Here is a 25,435-nt window from a genome sequence, read left to right on the forward strand (position 1 = left end):
AGAGAAAAAGATGCATATTTCTAAGAGATTGTTAAAATTAGAAGGCAAACTGTAGACCAAAAGAAACCTGGAAGTTAACATAAGTAGTACTATTATTAGTATCAGTAATAAAAGTAATATAAATAAATAAATTTGAATAGGATGAGAGCTGAAAATTTTACGTTTTATTTCATTGTATTATGCTATAATTCCTAAAGGAAACAGTCCTAGATATAGGTTTGGAAAACAATTTGGGCTTCCCTGGTGGCGCAGTGGTTGGGAGTCCGCCTGCCGACGCAGGGGACACGGGTTCGTGCCCCAGTCCCGGAGGATCCCACATGCCACGGAGCGGCTGGGCCCGTGAGCCGTGGCCGCTGGGCCTGCGTGTCCGGAGCCTGTGCTCCACAGCGGGAGAGGCCACAGTGGTGAGAGACCCACGTACCGCAAAAAAAAAAAAAAAAAAATCTAAGCTAATGGTCATACATTGCATAGAACTTTCCAAAGTGATGACTATTGCAAATACATGATTATCATACGTGGATATACTTTTTAGTAATCTAGTGCTATTTGAATAATAATGTCTTTGTTTATTCTAATAACCAGGAAATTCTTTCTAAATTAATTTTTATGAAAGAGCATAAAATTAGACTTTTGATGATCACTTATATGCATTATTTTTGAAGTAGCATGGAATATATACTAGATAAATCTGCTAGCATGACACTTTCCCTACTTTTATAATATTTGCAGTTTTCTCTAATAATAAGTAGAACACAGTGGTACATATAGGATGAGGGGCTGAATTTATACTGATACTAATCTATACCCTGAGAGTTACTTAAATTAAAAGACAGATTATTTTCTCTTTTAAAATAAATTTTATCCACTTATATTAAGAAATTTGTTTCTTGGTGAACACAATTTTGAACATTTAATGATTTTAAAGTAAATTTAGATTAGCCATAAATATGCAGGCATTAGATTTAATAAGAAATGTCATATAAAGTGCCTTTCTTTCCTCTTTTATTTTATTTATTTATCTTCCTTATCACACATCTTTAACCTCCTACAATTGGCCTTCAACACTGTAATTCCATTGAAAGACATTCTTTCTTAAATTATAGGTGACCTCTGGTGGTTAAACCTGTAAAACTTATCATTTCATATCCTTCTCAATAACCCAGTCAGCCTAAGAGGAACACATTTCAATCTTGTTGGCCCCTGCCTTCATGAAATTCTTTCTTGTAGTTCTTTATTTCTATATCCTCATCATTTTTCTTTTCTTTGATCGTTATTCTTTAGCTGGTGCCTCGTTTTCTACCAATTCCTAAGGTATAAATGTTCCCCTGGGTTATGTGATTATTCCCTTAATTTTTCTTTCTGAAAAAAACCCCAAACTTTATTATTTTAGAGCAGTTTTAGCTTCACGGCAAAATCGAGCAAACTACAGAGCTCCCTCATATTCCATGCCCTTTAGCATCCAGTGCAAGAGTTGTACATTTGTTACAATACATGAACCTACATCAGTGTAACCCAAAGTCCATAGTTTACATTAGGGTTCACTCTTAGTGTTGTACATTCTGTGGGTTTTGAGAAATATAAATGACAAGTATGTACCATTATAGTATCATACAGAAGAGCTTCACTCTAAAAATCCTTTGTGTTCCACCTATTTATCCCTCCTTCCTCCCAACATGTACCAGCCATTGATCTTTTTACTGTGTTCATAGTTTTGTCTTTTCCAGAATGTCATGTAGTAGTTATTTTCAGATTGGTTTCTTTCACTTAGTGATATGCATTTAAAGTTCATCCATATCTTCTGATGGCTTTATACGTCATTCTTTTTAGTATTGTCTGAATGTACCACAGTTTATTTATTCACCCCCCTAATGAAGGACCTCTTGGTTGCCTCCAAATTTTGGCAATTATGAATAAAGCTGCTGTAAGCATCCACATGCAGGTTTTTCTGTGGGCATAAGTTTTTCAACTCATTGGGGTAAATACCAAGAACTATGATTGCTGAATCGTATGGTAAGAGTATGTTTAGTTTGGTAAGGAACCACCAAACTGTCTTCCAAAACGGCTATGCCATTTTGCATTCCCACCAGTAATGAATAACAAGTTTCTGTTACTCCGTATTCTTGCCAGCATTTGGTGTTTTGTTTATTGCAGGGTTGTCTCTTCTAATTTCATCCATTCCTATGACATCATCTATCATTTATATCCTAACAGATGCTTTGTCTGCCCTTCCACTTGGATATCTTAGTGACTCCTTAACCTCAATAAACTTAAAACCAAATCCCTAATTCGACTTCCTAAGCCCTCTCTTCAACCTAGGAGGAAGTCAGGACCTGAGCCAAACAATATTGACTGTATAACTTAACATTTATTCTTAGTTATAGTCTCCTTTGTTTGCCTTTACAGCTTTATAGAAGCTGGAAAAAGTTAAACACTTTCTGAGCCTTTCTTTTTGCCAATGAGACATAAGAGGAATTCTGCAGCAGGGGTGGGAGAAGAAGGAAGAGTGTCTCTGGATAAGTTTTTGTTTTCCTGACGTGACAGGTGCAGCAGGCACTGTTTCTTTCCTTCTTATTACCTTGAACACTTACTTGCTGCCTGGAACAGCAGCAGCAATTTTATAGCTATGAAGGAAACACCAAGAGAAGCTGGCCTTTAACATCATTGAGCCCTTTAGCCAGTGAGCCACTTTGAGAACTTTAAGCAACTATACCCTGACTTATTTTTCTGGTGACATAATGCCCTATATTTTAAATTATTCTTAGCAGTTTTCTATTTACTTCCAAATTGATCAGTTAACATCTATTAATTAATGGCACTACCATACTCCTAGACATGCAGGCTAATATCATTGACATAATCTTCATATCCTTTCAAACTTTCACCTACTACAAAGTGACAGAGCATCCAGTCCTGTCAATTCTGCAACAGTGATTTGTCTCCTTTGTATTATCATACCTCTACCCTATGTCAAGTTCATGATCTAGATGGTAATAGTACCCTCCTAAATAACAGTTTTGTCCTCAGTTTCTCACCTTTGTAATCAGTTGTCACACTTCCATTAGCTGTCATTCTAAAACACAGGTGACACTTTTCTACCCCAAAACCTTTACTAAGTCTAACATTTTCAGCAGTGTAAGAAAACAGATATCGTGACTTTCCTGATAAGAACAATAAAAAAGGAGGCTATTATTTTAAGAATATTTTACAACATTATTGAGAAGATAAGGAATCTGAAAAGGCCACTAAAATAAAGTGGAAATAGAAAAAAAAATAAAAACATGGGAAATAAGTGATTGCCTGAAGCCATCTTGCATCTTATATTTGTTGTCTCTTTTCCTGATGGGAATAAATGCTCCATGAGGTCAGGGATTTTTGTTTACTTCATATACCTCTGTATCTACTGATGGTATTATAAATACTTGACAGTTAATAAGTCACAAATATGACCAATCATAACAGATGCCAAATGTTAACAATTTGTATAGCTATACCTTTGTGTACCAGCTGAAACTAGCTATAGATGTATCTCCTGAAAATACCTATAGCAGCCATTGAATAAATATCTGTTGAGTGAATTAATACCACAGGTACAATTTAGTATCCTGCTTTCCCTGCTTAGCACTTCATAAGTATTATCTAGTACACTCATTCTATAAATATCACCTTAATATATTACATAATTGCAATCCACAAATGTATCATGATTTTCTTAAATCTTCCCTTAATGTTAAATATTTAGGTTGCTCGCAATTTTGCACTCTTATAAACACTGCTGTGAAAAATATTTTCGTGGAAATATTCAATCCCATTTAGCAAACAAAAATTTTATTATTTTTCAAATTTTTATTTTTGATAAAGCACATATTTTTGAAAATGAATGATTACATAAGGGTTTTAATAAAAACATTGTAATCAGCATCCTCCTCTTACCTCTCCTGGTTTCTGCTCCAGAAAAGAAATCACTTTCAACTCTTAGCAATTTATTCTGTATCTATACTATATTTCTAAATGAAAAGCTTATACTATTTCTTGATATTTCCTTTTTAGTTACTATTAATTGACTTTCTACTATGAAGATAAGGATTTACCTTTCTCATCTTTTTGTTAGATCAGTGTTTAGTATTTACATTATTATTATAATATTCATAGATGACTATATAGTGAAGTACCAGCGTATGTTGGTTTATTGTGCTTTGCTTAATTGCGCTTTGCAGATATTACATGTTTTTACAAATTGAAGATTGTGGCAACCCTGTGTTGTCAGATGATGGTAGCATTTTTTAGCAATAAAGTATTTTTAAATTAAAATATGTACATTTTTAGACATAATGCTATTGCACACTTAATAGTATAAACATAACTTTTATTTGCATTGGGAAACCAAAAAATTCATGTGACTCGCTTTATTGCGATATTCATTTTATTGCAGTGGTCTGGAACCGAACCCACATTATCTCTGAGGTATGCTTATATTACTCAGCAATAAAAAGGAACAGTTTATTGATACATACAACAACTTGGATGGGTCTCAAGGGCATTATGCTGAATGAGAAAAGCCAATCTCTAACGGTTCTGTTCATATGATTCTACTTATATAACAGTCTCAAAGTAACAAAATCATTGTGATAGAGAACAGATCAGTGGTTTCTGGGAGTTAGGCTGCGGAGCAGGCTATGATTCTTAAAGGGTAACGGAGTTTCTTTGTAGTGATAACAGTTATAATTTTATAATATTAAAGCGTCATTGAATTATACCAGAAAGTAATGGAGGGAGGATTTAAAAACAGGTGAAATCTATATAAGGTTTATATCCGAGTTAATAGAATTGTTCCAATGTCAGTTTCCTGTCTTTGATAATATACTATTGTACATGTATATCATTGGGAGAAGTTAGATGACGTCTACACAGGAACTCTTCTTACTCTGCAAGTTTTTGTGGGTCTTGAATTATTTCAAAATAATACATTGTTTAAAAATTTACATATTCGTCATAGCCAGTGAAAACAGTGCTAAGATATATAAAGGAAATTTTAATAATATTCCCTCTCCCCTCTCATAGTTTCTAGACCTGCCAAATTAATCTTGACTAGGAATTATAACAGTTACTCTATTTTACCTGACTTTTACCTAATTTTAGTGAGAATGGATTCTAAATTACACCAATTAGTTTTGACACTTAACCATGGGATTTTATATTTTCCTTCATAATTTAGAGTCTCAGTTGGATAGTTCCAGTATATGGATCATCTCTGAGTCTGGTTTTGTGATTGCGTTGTCTTTTGACATGTTTGTTGTTCGTTTGTTTTGCTTTTGCTTTTCACGTGTCTCATAATTTTTTTTTGAATGCTGGACCTTGTGGATCAGGCCAGTAGTGTGAGTATTGAGTTGATTCACTCAGGAGTTGATATGGATTGGGGTTTTGTTATTGCTATGGTCACTGTTAGTGCATCCTAAGTTTCAAGTTGCTCTTGGAATGGGTTGCTGTTGCCTTATGCTCAGGATGGAAGCTCAGGTACTGGAGGACTTTTTTCAATGTTCATACTCCACCGTTTTGTTTTCAGTTGATACTATATACTTACACCTGGAGGGTATCTCACTGTACACTCTTGCCCTTCTCCCAGCATTAGAATGCTGATTTTTATCATCTGGTGTTGGGGGACTGAGGGTTTTCTGCTTCAATCTTATGCAGTCCCTTTGTGCTTGGACTTTGGGGTGAGGCTTCCTCAGGATTCCTTTCCATGGCAGACAAACTCTGACCTCTATCTGAGGCAGGTATTGTATGAGAGACTTTCATTCCCCTCTCTCAGTGTAGAAGCTATCTAATGGTATTGGTATAGGATCCTGTGCCCAGGTCTATTTCCTGCCACTCACCCAGGGATAGAAAGAGTTCTTTCTTCTACCATTCCCAAGCAGGATTTTTTTTTTTTTTCTGTGCCCTGAGGGTTACTGCCCCTCTGTTAGCTGTAGATGGCTTTTGTTCTGTTCGCAGAAGGAACTGGAACTGGGGTGGGGGTGTGGGGTGTGGTTTGCTCCTTTCTATAGCAGCAGCCAGTTCCCTCCCCCATATCCCCTGCAAGTGTCTATCACTGTAGGAAGGTATCCCTGGTTTTCTACCCTATCTTTGATATTTCTCATGAGCACCTGGTGGAGATCTGTGGGGAAAAATCTACCAGTAGGTGCAAACCCCCTTTTGTCAGGAATTTCTGAAGTTTCTGTGTGGTGGCTGACCCTTCTTCTCATGTTCTGTTCTAGGTGAGCTAGTCTGTGTACCCCATTTGCCTTGGATGCTTGTCCCTCCTTGAAATTAAGACTGGTTGTCTTCCTGAACTTAGCTGTCTGATGAGCTCAAGAAAAGTTATGACTTTGTGCCTTATTCAGCTTTTCCTATTGTCAATGTGGAATGACAGCTTGTTCCAGCTTTCTGAGACCTAGACATAAACATTACATCTACTGTTGGATTTTGATACTGTTTTGTCATTTTTTTTTTTTTTTGCGGTATGTGGGCCTCTCACTGCTGTGGCCTCCCCCGTTGCGGAGCACAGGCTCCGGACGCGCAGGCTCAGCGGCCATGGCTCACGGGCCCAGCCGCTCCTTGGCATGTGGGATCTTCCCGGGCCGGGGCATGAACCCGTGTCCCCTGCATCGGCAGGCGGACTCTCAACCACTGCGCCACCAGGGAAGCCCTGTTTCGTCATATTTAAGTAGTTTCTTTCTAGAATTTTTAAAAAGTTTTTATTAGTAGATGTAACACATTTTATTGAGTTCTTGATGTTGAACAATTCCTTGAATAAATTTTGGATTTGTTTTGTCATTGTTTTCCTGAGAATTTTAAAACTTATAATAGTCTGCCTTCATACAGTACTTACTGAGTGCCAGGAACTGTTACTAATGCTTTATATATAGTATTTAAGTAGTATTTAGACCTCAAAGTGACTCTTTGAGATAGTTGGTACAACTATTTATAATTTTACAGGGTAAGAAACTGAGCAACATGTGTTCACTAACGTGACCAATGTTATGAGTAATAGTAACTGGTGGACCTCAGATCTGAACCAAGGCAACTGATCTCCAAAGTTCACAATCTCAAATATAAATGAAAATTACCTAGAGGGTTTTTTTTTTTTTTACTGTATCAGGTTTTGTTTTGTTTTACCAAAGTATTTCTCTAATTATTAGTAAGTTTGAATTTTTTTCGTATGTTCAAGGGATTGTGTGTGTGAATATAAATAAATAGATGTATTTGTTCATGTTTTTTCCCCATTTTTTCTGTTGGTTTTTGTTTGCTTTCTCTTGGTCTTTTGTCCATCAGTGGTTTTGTTTTTTGCATTTTACAGCTTTATTGATAAATGTTTCATGTACCATAAAATTCACTTATCTACTGTTTACAATTCAGTGTTTTTTGGTATATTCACATATTTGTTCAGCCATCACCGCAGTCTAATTTTAGAACATTTTCAACACTCACTTAAAACATCCTGTACACATTAGCTATCATTCCCCATTCCTGCTAACATCCTTCCCCTAGTCCCAGGCAACCGCTAAACTACTTTCTGTCTCTGTAGATTTGCCTTTCTGGATATTTTGTGTAAATGAAATCATAGAATATGTGATCCTTTGTGACAGGCTTTTTTCACTGAGCATAATATTTTCAAGGTTTATTCATGCTATAGCATGTATCAGTACCTCATTCCTTTTTGGTTGATACATAATATTCATTGTATAGGTATACTGTATTCTGTTTATCAGTTCATTAGCTGATGGACGTTTAGGTTGAACATATAGATGTTTGACAAATTTTTAGTGAATTTTTAGATACTGTGTAAGGTAGGAGTCCAAATACTTTCTTCACATGTGGATATCCAGTTTTCTCTGCACCATTTGTTGAAAGACTATTTTTCCCCCACGGAATTGTCTTGATACCATCTCAAAAGTCAGTTGGTCATAAATATGAGGGTTTAGCTCTGGACTGTCAGTTCTGTTCCATTGATCTAATATATCTATCTGTATGCTGGTACCACACTATTGATCACTGTAGCTTTGTAGTAGGCATGTCATCATGACCTGAGTCCTCCAGCTTTGTTCTGGCTTGTTTTGGCTGTATCCATTTTGATGTTAATGTTACTAGCTTAGTGAATGACCAAAATTTCTGCCTTCAGCTGTGGTCTTGACAAGTTTAAAATTGCATTAGAATGGGGACTCTCTGGCCGTCCAGTGGTTAAGACTCTGCGCTTCCAATGCAGGGGGTGCGGGTTCAGTCCCTCGTTGGGGAACTAAGATCCCACATGCCGAGGGGAGTGGCCAAAAAAAAAAAACTTTAAAAAAATTGCATTAGAATGATCTTGCCTTAAGTATTAAATAGAATCCATTTTTAAAACCGTGTATTCTTGGTGCCTTTTTATAACAGAGAATATTTAATTGCCTTTTCAATTGTTTCAATATATTTATCTAGTTTTTCTGTTTCTTAAGTCAGTTTTGTTGGTCTGTATGTTTTGCTAGGAAACACCCTATTCCCTTTAACTTACCAGATTTGGTATGATAGAACTATAGATAATTTTCTTAATTTTTGAATCTCTTCTATTTCTCTGTATTCACTGTCTTGTCTGTATTGTGGCATATATTTGCTTTCTCTTTCTCTTCTTCTCTCTCTCTTTTTTCTTATAAAGTCTTTCCTGGGCTTTATGCATTTTATTTTCTTTTAATTAGTTCTTGGTTTTATTTATCCTTTCAGCTTGTTAAATTTTCCATTTCTGTTTACCGTTTCAATCTTTTTATTCTCTTTTTTGTTCTAATTTTTACAAGTTAATTAGCTTACCTCAGTCTTTTTTTTAAGTAAAATTATAAGGCTACACATTTTACTCTTGACTATAATTCCAACTGTGCCTTATAGTTTTGGGAGGGATCAAATGTTCACTTTTTTTCACTAGTTCTGTTTTGATTTTTTTGGTTGATCCAGGGTAATTTAGAGAATATAATTTAAATTCCTATATTTTAAAACATATTAATGTTTTATTTCTCACCATGTACATAGTCCACTTTGAAAGGTATCATCAACTAAATAAATAAAATAGTCTCTGTTCACAGAGCATGAGGTTCAATATATATTCAGTTGAACTCAATTTAAGCTTCCACTATAGTTGCATTTTTATAATTTTCTCATATTGCTAGGAATTTCTTGCTTTATACATTTGTCAGCTCTATTCTTTGTTATATAGTGTTTATGACTACTATATCTTCTTAGGCTATACATGTACATTCCATCATTATATAATATTCCTCTTCAGACTGCTTACAGCTTCATACCTTTAAGTCTTCTATTTCTGATATATGTATTAGCACTACTCTCTTGGTTCATTCAGACTGCTATAACAAAATATCACAGACTAAGTACCTTATAAGTAGCAGAAATTTATTTCTTACAATTTTGGAGGCTGGGAAGTCCAACATCAAGGCAGCAGTATGATAATGAGCTGGTTAGGGCCCTCTCCCTTTTTAATAGCCGGCACCTTCTCGCTGTGTCCTCATGCGGTAGAAGGGGCAAGAGATCACTGTGGGGTGTCTTTTAAAAGAACATCAGTACCATGAAGCCTCCATGCTCATGACCTAAGCACCTCCCAAACCAAAGCTCGTACTTCCTAATACCATTATCTTTGGGGGTTAGGATTTCAACATAGAAATTTTGGAGTGATGAAAAAATTCAGACGATAGCAACTGCTTTTGTTTTCTTTTTTTTTTTCTCTGTTTTGTTTTGTTTTTACACTTACCTAGTATAATGGTGCTGTTCAGCAGTAATTTTGCTACTCAGAGTTTATTCATCCTTCACCTGATTTTTATAACCCTTGTTCTCCTGTAAGAAACAGACTTTCCCTCATTCTCAGATGTGGTTTTGTTGGAGGTGATATACCTCTGTGGCCTCAGGTCTGACAAATCAGAATGTCAGATTCCCTTGGCCACAGCAGTGGCTCCAGAAACAGGCACCTGTACCACTTGAAGCCAATGATTCCAGGCCTTTTTTCTCTATATTGTTATGGATTTAATTTAAACAAAAATGGAGTAACTTACCAAATATGTCATAAAGATCTTTCTCTATATATAAATACAAATCTGCATCATCCATTTGTTGGCTCTGTAGATCCCTGTGCTTGATACATAGCATGTAATTTTCTGTCTTCTATTTAGAATATTTTGATTCCAACTGTTCAATATCATAAGCAAAACTTTGAAAAATAGTCTTGCATGTACATCTTTGTCTTAGAGCATAAGTGACCATACAGTGGGAAGTATAGTGGCAGGAAATTACTTGAGAAGGGAGAGGATGATACCAGATCTTGTGCAGGTTGCAGTTCAAATCACTGAAGTGTATGAGAGTTTTCAGAGGTCAGATTTACAAGAAAAGAAATAAATGAAACAATAGTAAATTCCAGCATTTCTCTATTCGTGCACAAAAATAAGTGGTTCACAAAGGAGACTAAGAAGGAATAGTCAGAACGATAAAAGGATTACAAAGAGATTGTGTTATCGTAGATTCAGAATAGAATAAAGTTCTGTGACGGGGTAGTTCACAGTGTCAAATGCTACAGAGAAGTCAAATAAAATCACAAGTGTCCATTTGATCTGACAGTTAGGAAGGCAGTGGTAGCTTTGTAGTTGCAGTTTCAGTTCAGTCGTTCCGGTGGTAGCCTTGAATGTAGTAAATTGTATAGGTAATGAAAAGTTTAAAAGTGGGAGAAAGGTAGATTATTTTTTAGGAGCTTTTCTGTGAAGTAAAAGTGTAAGGGTTAGGGGCTCCCCTGGTGGCGCAGTGGTTGAGAGTCCGCCTGCCAATGCAGGGGACGCGGGTTCGTGCCCTGGTCTGGGAAGATCCCACGCTCCGCGGAACGGCTGGGCCCATGAGCCATGGCCGCTGAGCCTGCGCGTCTGGAGGCTGTGCTCCGCAACGGAAGAGGCCACAACAGTGAGAGGCCCGCGCACCGCAAAAAAAAAAAAAAAAAAAGTGTAAGGGTTAGAGTGTAATGTGAATGTGACCTGGAGGAAGATTTTAAGATGGAGAGAATAATAGCTAACATATGCTTAACCATTCTCCTTTTATGAGAAATCTGATGCGTGCCTCTCTAGCCCAAAGGTAGCTAGTTATGACCTGTTTAGCCTGGTTCAAAAAGATTGATAGGTCAGATGATAATTTAATAATTTGGAATTGGGAAACTGAGAGAGAACAGGACAGTGAGCTTTGAATGCTGAACCAAACGATCCCAAGGTAGGCTTAGGGCCAGGTAGACTGCTGTAAGCCATGAGTACTCTGAAGTTATGAATCAGCCAATTGGAAAAGTTGGGGCCAATATATTAAAAAACACAAAATTCTGAACAAGGGAGATGGAGAGAAATTCTATCCTGGTTCCTAATAGCATTCTGTTCCCGTGCCAGGCTTTGTTTTCCACATGATAAATTTTTTCTTTCTTTATAAAAAGCAAGACTCTCAGCTAGACCAGGTTTACAGTCTTTGCATACCAAATGGGGAATTGCTGTGACAGCATTCATTATAGGCTCTCTGAAATGAACAATTACATTAAAAGGTGGCTCTGTGGATTACTGCACCAGGTATAGCCAAATCATCGAAGCCTGTGTAAGTTCATCAGGTACACCAAGATACAATAAAACTGATGAGGTTCAGAAGAAACAACTGTGAACTATTGCCCCTTACATAAAAGGAATACTGAATTACATGTGGGAAACTTCTATGGAGATTATCAGTGGCAAACCCCAAACGTAATACTTGTGGATACTTGCATTTAATTGCTCCTAACATTGTTTACTAATGTTTTTTAAATTTTGACTTTCATAGTACTATTTTAGGAATTTAGATATTATTTTGATAAATAATGATAGAAATATAAAATTACATTTCATGCTTCCCTCCTGTTTTATACATTTTGTAATAATGCTAAAAAATTAATCAATGGGAAGATCCAACATGCCGCGGAGCGGCTGGGCCCATGAGCCATGGCCGCTGAGCCTGCGCGTCCGGAGCCTGTGCTCCGCAACGGGAGAGGCCACAGCAGTGAGAGGCCCGCATACCGCAAAAAAATAAAATAAAATAAAAAAATAAAAAATTAATCAAAATGACTACTTGAATGAAGACATACACCTTCAATAGGAGACAGTTTTAGGCACACCAGGCAGATTCACCATTATGTGAGCTGACTTTAGATAGATCCTGGAATTTTTCTCCAGTCTTTGTATCATCCGGTCTTTGGACCTAGTATTTCCTCTGACTGAAATGCTCTGCATCATCTATTGCCTTACTTCCTTTGACCAGATAATATCTACTCATCCTGCCTTCAGTTTGGCCAGAGTCCTCTCTTGTCTCTGGCCAAACTGGAGAGGGATTTGTGTTAGAATGAAATTGTTTTAATAACAAAATAAGTACTGATCTGAAAAGAAATGTAATATGTGAGAAACTCTTAATGCTCCCAGGACTTCTTCCCAAGTCTTTCCTAGGTCTGCCCACATCAGCAGTCCTACCTTCCCCTTGTCTTCTGCTCTCACCTCATTATCTCCTCTCTTTTTTTCCTGACCTATTGGTCTTTGGTATTATGGTGGCCAAGAAGGTATAAAAGAGCAGAGTCCATGATACATTGTTGGAAATAGTACCCTGGGAACCTTTAAAGACAATAAAGGTCCACTCGATTGGTTGTTAGGTAATGAGTATAGGTTAATGGTTCTTAACAGAGGCATGTATCAGAATCATGAAAAGAATGTTTACAAAATAATAAATCTGGGCCTGACCCAAAGCATACTGAATTGGAATATATTGCACTGAATTTGGAACCTTACTGGTGTAGACTTGGTGTTTAGACATAAAATAGGGGCAAAATATTTCCCCAACCTTCTTTAGGCCTATGGAATTTTTGTTTCTGAAAATAATAACATTTGTTTTCTACGAATTGTGCTTTTTAATTTTAGTTCTGTTTAATTTTCTAATTGATTTCTGGATTGGGCTGATATCAGTATTTTTGTGGCATCATCAGTTTTATGTCTTTTATAAAGTTCTTTGTTGGTATTTTAGGGATAAGCTGGATGAGGCTACACAGAGATTGCTGGCCAAATGACAATTTTCTCTTTCATTTTTAGCATTTCCAGCAACCAAATTCTATACAAGGTTGTACCTCATAGTGATTTGGAATAAATGACATATTAAAATCTCTTGTGAACTCCAGTGTAGTAATACTGTGAAAAGTGTAGTGCAAAATCCAGATGGTTATTTAAAATACTATGAAATTTAATTTGATGGATTTTTTAATATTACATGTTCTTTCTAAAGTAAAATATATATTTTTTAAAAACTTTAGATTATCAAATACAATTAATTTACTTTGACTACTAAGTAAAAATATTTCTGATTTCAGACATGATGATAGAAAGCAGTCAAGTCCTTCATTAGAGATTACATAAAATTCTCAATAAAAGTAACTATATTTAACAGTGTAGTTTTCTGTACCAAGCAAATCCTTATTGTAGTAGCATTTTTGACTTGAGTGGTTTTTAGACACATAGTTTTTAGTAATTCATCTACAGAACTTTGGCATATTTAATTTATTTAGAAAACTAACATTTGACATAAATTGTCATAGCTATAGTATGTCTTCTGTATCAAAATGACTTCATTCTGTTGTTCAGTGTTGGTTAGTTTTTCTGTTATGTTGATGCATTAAAGCAGATATTAAATTTTATCATTAATTCAGTGCCTGGTCTCTCATCAAATCCCCTTAATTACAAATTGACTCCAAGGATTAGACAGCATGGATTTTAATTTTAACTGAAACAAAAAAGGCATCTTGAAAAATCACTCTTGCCTAGTGACTCATAGACACATTTTAAAAGATCCTATAATTTATTGCTTAGTATTTAAAGTTCAATACAATACAAAATATACCACCAACATTTTTATTATCTTATATTCATATTAAATATGTGTTTTAAAATATATTTCATAGTCTTGAAAAAACTCGAGTATTTTTAGATAAATAGCAGCCTCAGGAGTTCTGATAACTTGTAACCCTTTCTTTAGAAAACGTTAACTTTGAATCTTGCACAACCATAATTGTATCTGAATGACATTTATATTTTCTTGTATTTCTGCTTCCTTAATAATTTCACAAAATCATACAGTGTGATTTTATATACCCCATAGAAGTCTTCCCAGTATATTCCAATATTCTATTTCCAGTACTGTATTATTCGCAGTTTATGACTATTTCATTAAATCTTCACTTCCTTTTGATACTTGCTATATTAAGTCCAGAATCATTTTTGTGCATTTTACTCTGAAGATATATGAACTTTTCTGTCCTTTCTAAAAGTGCCAGTTTTTAAAATTAAATTTTTATACATAATTATTCATTTTAAATAGTAGAATGACTATTCGTTTTTACTAGAATAAGAAGATGATGAAATTAAGTCATGATCACTGATCAAAAAGTACATATGTCCCCTGTATTTTTGTTGCATTATATGGTGATCAGGTTTTAACTCTGAGTTGCCTCTTAAAAAATTCACTTATTCTTCTGAAAAGTTTCTGGAATCTAACTTGTGTTAGTAGTCACTTACGTTGACTTGTATCTAGATCCATAAGTTTTCAAGTAATTACTTTAGAAAGACCAAGAAATAATTACTAATAAACTCTAAGTATTCTCAGGTAAATCATGTTTTTTTAATAAATTCTGTTGTCAATTACCTTTACCTTTTGAGAGGTTGTAAAATATAAGTAATAATGTTCTTTCCAGTTAAGTGGATATTGTATATCTTATATTTTTGTAAATTGATTTTTAAATAGTATTCCATTGTGGGCTTTTGTGCTGTTGCTGTTAAACTGGATTTTTATATGCTGAAGGGTAGCATCCAAATGAGCTCAGCTCATCATGGAAGAAATAAATTGCCTAGAAACAGATTGTTTACGTAATATTAGATGGTAATATAAACCAACAAAAGCAGGAAATTAACTTCTAAGGCTGACACACTGCCCTTTCCTTGCTCCTTTGTGCTTGTAGGTATCATGTATGTGTTGTGATACCAAAGTACAGTGGACTTAGTTCAGAACTGTCAAACATAATTCTAAATTTCTTTACTTTGTTGGTTTATGTCACAACTTCATATTATTATTTTGTCCCTTAATGCTGTATAATGTCCTTCACATGTGAGATGAAGCAATACATGCGTGAATTGGAACAAGATGGAAAAGTTTATTTGCTTTTCTCTCATTTACAGTTGATTGCCTCTGATTAGCCAATATCGTGCAGCTTTGATGTAGTTCTTTAAATTTTGAAAAAAGGTAATACAAGAAAAAATTATAACATATCTGAGGAAATTTTTGAAAAATGTATGTACTAATTAAAAACGTTATTCACTCTTAATTTTTATTCCTGTTGATTACTTTTTATCATTTTCTTGTCATCTTGAAAGGCAAGTATCTCTCTTTACAAAATAACTTCGGGCAATGAGAAACTACTAGTGTTTTATTATGAATACTCAAATACACGAGTATGATTTCACAGAGCAGTTATAATATGAATTGCAGAAAGGAATTATATGTGGAATTCTGAGGGTAGGGCTAAACCTCTCAAAATATCCCCCAAGATTTACTTGGACTGATAGAAACTTGGCCATTCTTTTAACAGCACCTGTTTCTTGATGATTACAGTAAAATGTACATAATTCATTCACTTGGTTTTTATATTCAGTAGTTATGTAATAGCTCATCAACTGTTAATGAGTGTTATCTTTGCTTTGGGGGGCTCTTTTATAGTATTATGGGGGGACTTTTTATACTCATGATATTTCAGTATTAGAAAATTGGTTTGTTTTATGAATATGAGTTCCATCTCTGTAGCAGTTTGGAAATTATTTTGCTTTCTATTTTTCTCTGTAAACAATTTCTACCCCTATTTAGGTATTCATTAGCATAGTTTTCTAAAGGAGAATTACATATTTTCAAGCTTTGAATTTTTCTTAATCTAAATCTTTCCTTGCATTGTAACCAAAGGTACTTGACTGCTTTTTCTAACAAGGATTCTTATTTATTTCTGATTTGTATGTTAAACCTTATAGAAGATCAGATACTTTCTGTAAAAATTATACAACAGAACAAGCTATCTAAGTGTGGTCAAACAAAAGATTTTGCTCTCAGAAACTAAAGTACTATAAAATATGGTGGTAGAGGGGGGTGTAAAGTTGGGGGTGGTAGTAATTCTTTACGAAATTCTGCTTTTGTTTTATGCAAGTAGTGTTTAATTGGCTAGATTTAAAGTAGTGAAAAAATGATCTATTTGCTAGAGGTTTGCAAAACAATACTTTAAGCTCTTACTTGTTTTGAGGTGTTGAAAGGTGAAACATTTGACATTTTCTTTTCAGGCATTGCTTTAAAAAACAGAGGGCGGGAAAGAGGCGTTGCCACATCAGAGTTAAGGGTGTTTGTGGTTGTCCGTGACAGCAGCTCTAGTTTTAAAACACCTGTGTTTACTTTCCAGCTTTTCAGAGTCTGCCTGAAAGTGGCCTAAGAATGGCACAGGGCTTCATGATGGCTGGGGTTTTTTATAATACAGAGAAAGAACTAAACTTTATACTTCAGCTTTCTGTTGCAATCATTTAATTAGTTTATACATTTTATCTCTTCATATACTTACATGTGTACATAAGATAATGCATTATTTACATAATCTATAGATTATAATATATAATTACTTTTATAGATATGTTTTGCTTTTTGTTCACTGATTGGAAAAAGGCTGGTGAGAAACTTCAGTATATTGTACAGATGTATTTTCATTCACAATATAAAGAAGTTACTGAAAAAAATGAAAATTCAATACCTTTTCAGAGAGAAATGAATGTGGTCTAACATGTGTTACCTTATTTTGTTAATTTATTATCTTTAGTGGTTTGGATATAGGTTGATGTTTCAACTTGCCTATCATTGCTTCGCTTGTCATTGTTTCCAATTTAGGGACATGTGCTTTTTAAATAATTATTTTGTACATTTTTTATTATTTTATAATATTCAAATGATACTTACATATTATATAAACTTTATTATTCTCAAAATTGAGGTATTCTTACCTATGACAGTTTAGTTTAACAAAGTTTAGTTTTTACTGATTTATTTGTTTCAGTATTTTTTTGTTTTCAGACCTCTTAATTATAGACTGAAGCCAGATGTCATATACTCAGTGATGCATTCCTATAATATTCAAAGTCTTGATTATATAACAAGACATTTCCATGATAGTACAGTTAATGTCAAGCCTCCTTGGTGTATAAAAGAAATAATTCTATCTTTTGGTAAGAGATAGGTGCTCTTTATTTCTCCATATAACTAGTTTTTAACATTTTATGTATTTAAACCCTTTTGAGAAGCAAATGCCGGTTTTGAAGCTTTTCCCTTAAAAAACACACATGCACAGAAATTTGTTTATAGTTTCAAGGAGCTTATTACCCTCCCAACCCCATCCATGTGCCCCAGGATAAGAACCCTATTCTAGGTCTTATTTTCTTTAGATAGTTGTTAATTCTTTAGATAGTTGTATAGACAGTTGTTAACCTAGTATATCAGAGAATCACCAAGTCAAATAAAGTATTAAGTGCTTAGTACAAATCACCATGTTAGGAATTGAAAAACATAAAGCAGACATTGATTTTACCAGCTTTAAATATGAATAGTATTTTAACAATATACTTCAAATCCTGTGATGGCTACACATTGTCAGTGTCCTAATCTCAGCACCTCAGGGAATTTGAAATAAAAATTATAATTACCTCATTTTTCTAGACAGAAGCAATTGACAATATACCTATTATATTATTGAAAGATAAAGGCAATTAATATTATTACATAAAAACTGCAAAAAAGATGACATTCTACTTCAAAAGTGGAATCATTTTGGTGTAGGCATCCATCTAGGTGGATAATGCTCAGCTACAGACAGTATCCTAAAGGAATTATGTGTAATAATAATGTGTATCACCTGGAAGATAATGAAAACTTGAGGAAAATAACCGATAATTAAGTTGTTGAAATATGAAAGAATTCAGAAGAAGACAATTTTAAATGTTTGAAACAGAGGAAAAGCAGCAGAATTAAGTGGCATAAGTTATATAACAACTAAAATATTTTAATAAGGATTTATAATAATACTTTATTGTATATGATTTAACTTGAATCAGAAAAACTATTTTGGTCAAATGAAACTGCTGAGATAAAGAATAATTTTATTTAAAATCTTCCATTTTTTTCTTTTCTGTGACTACAAATGAGGAAGTAAAAGGGAGAAAAGATTCTGTTAGTGCGGTGAGTACATTTGTTCCCAGAAACTGTCAGATTGCTTAACTTAACTCTTGAAACTTGATACAGGATTTCCATTGGGTGTATCAATTTTGTCCTGGTGGCAGCTCTTGTTAGATAGTAGTATATATCTCCGACATAAGTTTCAGTGTAATTCATGTGTAGTCACTTTTTGTGTTCTATAAGATCTATAATTCTTTAATAAAAATTTAATGTGTGTATCTGTCTCAAGCACACTTTCAACTTCCTTAGTTGTAAGACCATAATTCTCTATACATACGCAGCATTTTCCTGAGTCTTGAGCTATCAGTCCTATGTTTGGAATGTATTTATTATAAAGCATTGGGTGTTTTAAAATTCATATTTCTCTAAAACTAATATTTTCCCATATAACTTTAAGGGGAAATGGGAAAACGTTAAGATCCAAAAAATATTCTAAAAATTAAATGAGACAAGATAAGATAATTGAAACAAGAGAGAAAGCCAAAGATATGGCTTGTAACTATGCAAATGTATGATAATGTAACTTGGAGAATTACATATTATTTCATGTCCAATTTTGAGTAAGTGTGAACAGAAAAAATACTAAATCAGTGATCAGGAAAATCTTTAAGTAACAACTCTGAAACAATGTAACACCTTAAGAAACTTTGTTGGACTCTCAGGATTAAAAATAAAATGCGTTAATCAGCATTATTGGAGAACCATGTTTTTTATTTAAAAGAAAGCTGAGTCATTAAGCACCTTAAGTCCTTTAATTCAACCAATACTGACTATCTTTCAAAAATATATTAATATATTTGCTTACCATAGTAAACCTAATATAATTGTATCAGATACGGCTTGCTTGTTTCAAGGATCAGAAAATCACGCCCAAAATTTCTTTTAAAAAAAAGCTTATTTTTCACATAACCGAAAGATCAAGGATAAGGCTAACTTCCAGAGATTACTTTTTGTTCAGTTGTTAACTGTAATTTTAGTCAACTTTATTGAGGTATCATTTAAATACAATAAATTGCATCCATCGTAGGGGTATACAGTTCAGTGAATTTTTTTTTAATATGGCCATTTCTTTTTTTTTAATTAATTAATTTATTTATTTTTGGCTGTGTTGGGTCTTCGTTTCTGTGCGAGGGCTTTCTCTAGTTACGGCGAGCGGGGGCCACTGTTCATCACGGTACGCACGCCTCTCACTGTCGCGGCCTCTCTTGTTGCGGAGCACAGGCTCCAGACGCGCAGGCTCAGTAATTGTGGCTCATGGGCCCAGTTGCTCCACGGCATGCGAGATCTTCCCAGACCAGGGCTCGAACCTGTGTCCCCTGCATTGGCAGGCAGATTCTCAACCACTGAGCCACCAGGGAAGCCCCCAGTTAAGTGAATTTTGACAGATATGTGTCCATCATAATAAAGATACAGAGCATTTCAGTCATCCCAACCAAAAGATTGTTCTGCTTTCCAATCTATCCATCCCTCCACCCCTGGCCCCAGTAATCCCTGATCTGCTTTTTGTCACTATAAATTCATTTGCATTTTCTAGAAGGTTATATTAATAGAATCATATAATATGTACTCTTTTGTATCTGGCTTCTTTCAGCATGATGATTTTGAAATTCATCCATGTTGCATGTATCAGTAGTTCATTCCTTTTCTCAGCTTCAGGAAAATCTTGCTCTCTGAAGTTTTATTCCATCTCTGGATTTTGTTTGTTTTCCTCTGTATACTAACTTAATTTTCAGGTTATATGGAGCTAGAAACTTCAGCCTTTATGCTTCCCAGTTGAAGTCTAAAAGGACAAAGCAAATTATCAAAAATAGAAATCCTGGAATTGGGGCTAGCTAACTTGGCTTGGACTAATAGGGATCATGTGCTTATTTACTTATCTCTGAAATGATTATTGTGGCCAAAGGAATGAAATATACTGACTGCCTTAGGACAATCCAGGTCTATCCCTAAAGCTAGATTGTGAGTGGGGAAGGAGGGTGTGATGGTTAATTTTATGTGTCAGTTTGCCCAGGTATTTAGCTAAGCATTATTTCTGGATATATCTCCAGATAAGATTAACATATGAATTGTTGAACTCAGTAAAGCAGATTGCCCTCCCCAATGTGGGCGAGCATGATCCAATCCATTGAGGGCCTGAATAGAACAAAAGGCAGAAGAAGGGAGAATTTGTTCCTTCTCTGCCTGTTTGAGCTGGGACATCAGTCTTCTCCTACACTTGGACTAGGATTTGCATTATCAGCTACCATAGTTCTTAGGCCTTCAGACTCAGGCTGGGACTTACAACATTGACTCCCCTGTTCCTCAGGCCTTCAGACTCAGACTGAACTACACCATAAGTTTTCCTGGATGTCCAACTTGCAGATGGCAGATCATGGGACTTCTTAGAACCCTATTGGTTCAGTTTTTCTGGAGAATCCTGACTAATACAGATGGGTTTCCAAAGGAAATTTGAAATATTATTTTGCCAGAAGAACTAAGAAATAATGAAGCATAATAAAACAAACCAAAGACAGATTTCTACTTTAATAACATGACTAAAAATTTATGCAGGCATGTAGTAAAACTGCATTCAGTTTCTATTCCTTACCTTTTCAACTCTTAAAAGAAGATAAGCACAAATTTAACATATGCATATGTGTATATACATTCATATATTTATGCATACTCATACATACATATTGTGGCTAATCACATGGTCTACATGGAATAGATCCGTGTTTTTTAAGTTGGATTCCTTGACAGTCTGGAAATCTAGGTCTTTATTCTTTTTTTCATCAATTTTTATGGTATATATTCCATGTTGTGTCTTCTGGCCCTTGATTTTTTATTCTTGAGAATCATTTATTCACAAAAATTCCGTGTGTTTTGAAATAAAAGGCTTTAACTTCTGCTTCTGGGTGGGATCAAGTGGTTTACAACATTCCAGCACTCCTTTCAAGAACAACTGAGAAAAATAATTTATTTAAAGGGATCAGAGAGCTGTTGGGGGCAATGAGAACAAAATTGCCCCAGACAGTGGTAGCAAAAAATCTGAAAGGAGAACTGATTTCTTTAGTCACTTTTACCCTGTAGGCATTCACTGATTATCTGTACGTAGAAATCTGAAAATTCCAGCCTTATACTCATGGAGGGTCACTGCTAGGACACAGAAAAACCAGCAGTTTTTTGGTGGTGATGTTGAGGGAAGGGGAATTCAAGTGCCTTCACTACATTTAGTAGCGCCTTCAGGACATCTGAGGCTGTACAGGTTAGGAGATTAAAAACATAAACAGAAGGTCTCTGAGAATCAGGATGGACTTCACTGCTGTTTTACGAGAACCAAAGGCTACAGACTGGCATTTACAACTGTACCATTCTTGTTTGAATTAATGTGATCACCTCCTACTCCATCTGCCTGACATAAGTAAGGCTGAACCTCCAGAATAAATAATGTCTGAAATCTCTACCATTATTTTACAAGTAATTACAGGCATTCAGTTGAAAATTACTAGGCACAAAAAAAGATAAGACTACATGACCAAAACCAAGAGAAATGCACATTATATAAAACACCTCAAAGTTGATCCAGATATTAGATGGAGTTAGATGGACAAGGACTTAATAATAGCAATGCAATCCCTATCAAATTACCAATGGCATTTTTCACAGAATTAGAACAAAACATTTTACAATATGTATAGAAACACTAAAGCCCACAAATAGCCAAAGCAATCTTGAGAAAGAAAAATGGAACTGGAGGAATCCGACTCCCTGACCTCAGACTATACTACAAAGCTACAGTCATCAAAACAGTATGGTACTGGCACAAAAACAGAAATATAGATAAATGGAACAGATAGAAAGTCCGGTGATAAACTCATGTCCCTATGGTCACCTAATCTATAACAAAGGAGGCAAAAATATACAATGGAGAGTGCTCGCTTTGGCAGCACATATACTAAAATTGGAACGATACAGAGAAGATTAGCATGGACCCTGCGCAAGGATGACACACAAATTCATGAAACGTTCCATATTTTTTTGTGTTGTCCCACATATTTTGATTACTCACTTACATGTTTCAGGTGGGCCAGGAGATAGCAGTCAGACCTGGTATTGTTTCCAAAGATAGCGAAGGAAAACTCATGTGTAAACCAATCTTTTCCAAAATTGTATCACTTTTTGTGGAACACAATGATCTTCAGTATGCTGCTCCAGGGGGTCTTATTGGAGCTGGAACAAGAATTGACCCCACTTTGTGCTGGGCTGACAGAATGGTGGGGCAGGTGCTTGGTGCAGTTGGAGCTTTACCTGAGATCTTCACAGAATTGGCAATTTCCTATTTCCTACTTAGATGACTTCTTGGTGTATGCACAGAAGGAGACAAAAAAGCAGCAAAGGTGCAAAAGCTGTCTAAGAATGAAGTGCTTATGTTGAACATAGGGTCCCTTTCAGCAAGAGGAAGAATTAGTGCAATCAAGGCTGATTTGGGTAAAATAGTTCTCACTAATGCTGTGTGCACAGAAGTAGAGAAAAAATAGCCCTTAGCTGAAGAGCTGAGAAACACTGGCATTTAATTGTTGGGGTCAGATAGGAAGAGGAGTAACATCAAGCCAACAGTAGATGATGACTGAAGATTATCAGTTAAATAAAACATTTGGATGAAGTTAGAATTTCTCTTAACAACCTAGAGGTATGATTTCAGAGCAATACTGGGGATACAGTTCATTACGTTAGTAGAAATGTAAGGTTGTTTTCATTTTCTTCTGATGAAAATTACCCTCTACTACTAAAGTAAATAATAGGGTCTATAATAAATGTCAGAATTGGCAGATTGATGGATTTAATCCACATTTTAGCAGTAATTGATCATTAGCAGTGTTACATTTGTGCATCAATTCATGTTTGAAATGAAACTGCTGTTACAACCAGCCTTTGCTATAGCATACATACCACTGACCCTTTTTGAAAAAAAGTTTTTCTCTTATTAAAAAAAAAAAAAAATATATATATATATATATATATACACACACACACACACATACACACACACAATGGAGAAAAGACAGTCTCTTAAAAAACTGGTGCTGGGACAACTGGACAGCTACATGTAAAAGAATGAAATTAGAACATTCTCTAACACCATACACAAAAATAAACTCAAAATGGATTAAAGACCTAAGTGTAAGGCCGGATACTATAAAACTCTTAGAGGAAAACATAGAACGCTCTTTGACATAAATCACAGCAAAATCTTTTTCAGTCCGTCTCCCAGAGTAAAGGAAATAAAAACAAAAATAAACAAATGGAACCTAAGTAAACTTAAAACCTTTTGCACAGCAAAAGAAGCCATAAACAAAACGAAAAGAAAACCCTCAGAATGGGAGAAAATATTTGCAGATGAAGCAACTGACAAGGGATTAATCTCCAAAATGTACAAACAGCTCATGCAGCTCAGTATCAAAAAACAATCCAATCAAAAAAATGGGCAGAAGATCTAAATAGACAGTTCTCTAAATAAGACATACAGATGGCTAAAAAGCACATGAAAAGATGCTCAACATCACTAATTATTAGAGAAATGCAAATGAAAACTACAATTAGGTATCACTTCACACCAGTCAGAATGGTCATCATCAAAAAAACCTACAAACAATAACTGCTGGAGAGGGTGTGGAGAAAAGGAACCCTTCTGCACTATTGGAGGGAATGTAAATTGGTGCAGCCACTCTGGAGAACAGTATGGAGTTTCCTTAAAAAACTAAAAATAGAGCTACCATGTGATCCAGCAATCCTACTCCTGGGCATATATCTGGAGAAAACCATAATTTGAAAAGATACATGCACCCCAATGTTCATTGCAGCACTAGTTACAATAGCCAGGACATGGGAGCATCCTAAATGTCCATCAACAGAAGAATGGATAAAGAAGATGTGGTACATATATACAATGGAATATTACTCAACCGTAAAAAAGAATGAAATAATGGCATGTGCAGCAACATGGATGGGCCTTAGAGATTGTCATACTGAGTGAAGTTAAGTCAGACAGAGAAAGACAAATGTCACATGATATTGCTTATATGTGGAATCTAAAAAAGGTATAAATGAACTTATCTACAAAACAGAAGTAGAGTTACAGGTGTAGAAAACAAACTTATGGTTACCAGGGGATAAGGAGGGGAGGGATAAATTGGAAAAAGATATAATAGCTATGATTAAAATATTCAAAAGATAGAGAAAATGAAAGAGAAAGCAGATAGATTAAGTATTTCACCAGAAAATTGGAACCTCTATAAAAGGATCAATTGGAAATTCTAGAGCTGAAGAATACAATATCTGAAATTGCAAGCTTATTAGATTGGTTTAGGTGCAGAAGACAAGATTAGTAAACTAACAGATTGTCAATAAATTTTTTAATTGAAGCACAGAGATACAAAGAAATTTGGGTGAGAAAAAAATGTATCTGAGAAGACAGGTGAAATTTAAATAGCCCAGTATATGTGTAATTGGAGTCAATGAAGGAGATGAGGAAAACAGTGGCACAGAAGCAATAGTTGAAGAGATAACCAAGATTTTTCCAAAACTGATGGAATACTTTCAAACCACAAATTCATGAAGTTCTAAGAATTTCCAGCAGGATAAATAAATGAAAACCACACATAGACACAACATAGTAAAAGTTATGAACTTCAGAGAGAAGGAGAAAAATCTTAAAAGCAGACTAAGGAAAATGGTTTGTTCAAAGAACAACAATAAGACTGACTGCTGCCTTCTCAATATAAATAATGGAAGCCAGAAGAGAGTAGAATGACATAATTAAAGCTCTGGAAAAAGTTGCCAATGTAGAATTCTATGCCCAGTTTAATATCCCTCAAAGTGAAAGGACAAAAACTTAGAGAATTCGTCACTTGCATGTCTGCATTGAAAGCAATAGTAAATGGAGTTCTTCAGGTAAATGGAAAACAATACCAAACATAAAAACAGAAATGTAGGAAGGAATGAAGAGCAACCAAAAGGATAAGTGTACTGAGAAACATTAAAATATGGACTTAATGTAGCCTATTCAACAACAACAACAATAATATCTTCTGAGGTTTAAAATGTATTTATAACTAAAATGCAT

The 25,435-nt window shown here is 34.9% G+C and overlaps 1 protein-coding gene, 1 non-coding gene and 1 pseudogene across 5 annotated transcripts in view; all 3 read left to right on the plus strand.

Annotated features, from left to right (window-relative positions):
* The window catches only part of MIPOL1 (mirror-image polydactyly 1), a 322,300-nt gene that overhangs the window by 168,323 nt on the left and 128,542 nt on the right, over positions 1–25,435 (plus strand). The window lies entirely within an intron of this gene.
* On the plus strand, positions 22,244–22,350 carry LOC114905450. The gene has a single exon (XR_003796274.1). It is a non-coding gene; the product is annotated as a U6 spliceosomal RNA (small nuclear RNA).
* On the plus strand, positions 22,368–22,943 carry LOC114903607 (annotated as a pseudogene).

This window comes from Monodon monoceros, unplaced genomic scaffold (genome assembly GCF_005190385.1).
Source record: "Monodon monoceros isolate NGI ecotype Baffin Bay Population unplaced genomic scaffold, NGI_Narwhal_1 Super_Scaffold_21, whole genome shotgun sequence".
NCBI classification, from domain to species: Eukaryota; Metazoa; Chordata; class Mammalia; order Artiodactyla; family Monodontidae; genus Monodon; species Monodon monoceros.